The sequence below is a fragment of the Chrysochloris asiatica genome, unplaced genomic scaffold (assembly GCF_000296735.1).
Source record: "Chrysochloris asiatica unplaced genomic scaffold, ChrAsi1.0 scaffold00063, whole genome shotgun sequence".
Lineage (NCBI taxonomy): Eukaryota > Metazoa > Chordata > Mammalia > Afrosoricida > Chrysochloridae > Chrysochloris > Chrysochloris asiatica.
Genome location: NW_006408581.1, coordinates 9,229,617 through 9,232,352, shown reverse-complemented (window position 1 = coordinate 9,232,352; position 2,736 = coordinate 9,229,617). Strand labels below are relative to the sequence as shown.

At 38.4% G+C, this 2,736-nt stretch overlaps 1 pseudogene; it reads left to right on the top strand.

The window, feature by feature from the left end:
* The window catches only part of LOC102842496, a 3,657-nt pseudogene extending 3,092 nt beyond the window's left edge, over positions 1–565 (top strand).
* The last annotated feature ends 2,171 nt before the right edge of the window (positions 566–2,736 follow it).

Genomic DNA, 2,736 nt, shown 5'->3' with positions numbered 1-2,736 from the left:
TCTCTGTCAATGTATGATTGTAGCCATTTCTGTATTACCTTGAGCAAAACTTTACTCGCTTGAGATATCAAAGAGATTGTCCAATGATTTCCACATTCCGTTGGGTCACCTCTCTTTGGAATGGGCACAAATATGGATCTCTTCCAATCAGTTGGCACTATGTGATTTGTATAAAACCTTGACCATCACCCAGGCAGTCATCTTCATTAACACCCAGAAGAAGGCTGATTGGCTCACTGAGAAGATGCATGCCTGAGATTTCATTTTTTCAGCCATGAATGAAGATATGGACCAAAAGGAACAAGGTGTGATAAGTTCTGGTTCTAGCAGAGTGCTGATTACCACTGACCTACTGGCCAAAAGAGGCATTGATGTACAATAGATTTCATTAGTCATCAACTATGACCTTCCTACCAACCGGGATAACTATATACACCGAGCCAGCCATAAGGGTGTGGTTATTAACATGGTAACAGAAAAAAGAGGACTGACTCTTTGAGACATCAAGACCTTCTTCAACACCTCCATTGAGGAAATGCCTCTCTATGTTGCTGACCTCATTTGAATGGTGTTTTCTATCTTGCTACCTAGTCCTGACCAGGGTTCAGTGTTGGGGGGTTGAGAGGAACAGTAGGAGTAGGGAGGGAAGAGGGAGGTCCAGGGATGAACATTTTGTCCTTTTTTTTTTTTCCTTTGAATAAATGTCACTATTTGAGGCAAAAGAAGGAACCATGAACATTTTAGACACTCTTTTTTGGGGGGCAGGCTCTTGCCCCAGGCACCATCTCTTCTCCCAAAGATACACTAATCCATTTCCCTAAACTAGTCACCTCCAGCCCAGAGGCTCTCCCTACTCCAGCCACATTCTTCTGAAGATGATTCAGTGGGCTGTGTCTTCAATCCCATTTGCTAGACCAGATCTGGAGGGAGGACCCTTAAGTGTGGTGGCCCAGGGAATTCTTAGGTTGGGGAACAGGGTGGAGAAAACGGTAGCCATTTTTACCTTGTTTTGTATAGTATTTATTGATTCAGAAACAAACACAAAATTCTGAATAAAATGTCTTGAAACTGCAAAAAAAAAAAAGAAAAGAAATGGATATCAGAAGAGACTCTGAAACTTGCTCAGTACAGAGGCTAAAGTTAATGGAAGAAATTAGAGTATAAACAAGCTGAACAGAAGATTTCAAAAGCAGCTCCAAAAGACAAATTCAAGTATTACAATGAAATGTGGAAAGAGCTGGAATTAGAAAACCAAAATGGAAGAACATGCTAAGTATTGCGACTACTGCAGGAATTGAGTAAAAATTCAAGCCCCAAGTTGCAACATTGAATAATTCTATGGGAAAATATTGAATGGTGCAAAAATCATCAAAAGAAGAGGGAAGAAATACACAGACTCACTTTAACAATAAGAAATGGTCAATATTCAGCCATTTCAAGAAGTTGTATATGCTCAAGTTCCAATGATACTGAAAGAAGTCCACCCTGCACTGAAGGTGTTGGTGAGAAGAAACTAGGCTCCAGGAATCGATGGGATATAAACTGAAACCTTTCAACAAACTGATGCAACACTTGAGGCACTCATCAATGCCAAGATATTTGAAAGACAGATATCTGGCCAACCAATTGGAAGAAATTCATATTTGTGCTCATTCATAGAAAGGTGATCCAACAGAATGCAGAAATCATCCAACAATAACATTCATAGTGCATACAAATAAAACAGTTTAGGACAACTAAAACACTTTGCAATTGTACACCTCCAGAGAACTGGCAGAATTCAAGTCAGATTCATAAGAGGACTTGGATTAATCGATTTCATTGCTGATATCAGATGACTCTTGGCTGAAAGCAGAAAATACCAAAAAGATGTGTACTTGTGCTGTATTGACTATGCACATTTTTCCACCGTATGGATGATGACATTTCTAAGCAGAATGGATATTCCAGAGCATTTAATTGTGCTTATGAGGATTCTGTACATAGACCAAGAGACAGTCATTAGAACAAAACAAAAGGCTACTGAATGGTTTAAATTCAGGAAAGGTGTGCCCCAGTGCCATATCCTATCACCATCCCTATTCAAAAGGTATGTGAGCAAATAATCCAGCCAGCTAGATTTCATTTAGAAGAACATGGCATCAAGATTGGAGAGAGACTCATTAACTACATTCAATACATAGATGATACAACCTTGCTTGCTGAATGTGAAGAGGACTTACAATACACACTGGACTGCCAACCACGTGTTCCCTGGTTTGAGCCTAGCAGCCACTCTGTGGGAGAAATATGAGACTTTCTGTTCCCGTAAAGAAGTAAAGCTTCGTAAAGCCTCAGAAACTCTATCTATACAAGCTTTCTATTCATTGGAACCACCTTCATAGCACTCAATAACAACTACAAGGGAGAATACTAGAGAGAAGCCCCAGAGCCAGGGAAAAAAAATCAACAAACAAAAATAACAGATAAAATCCTTGTGTTCGTTCAATAAATATGAATAATTGCTCAGCTCAAAAAGCTTACATGCTAAGTATGTGTGAGACAATTAACAGAAAAAATATAATAATACCAAAATTAAAATATCATTTAAGTGAATGTTTCTCTGTAATTAACATCAAAGGAAAAAAAATTAAGTTCTTGATGACTCCATTTGCTTTATATCCTATTATTGTATGAAATTGTCTCCCAAGTACATCAATTATACTTACCGCCAACCTTACTTTAAATATAAAGTTA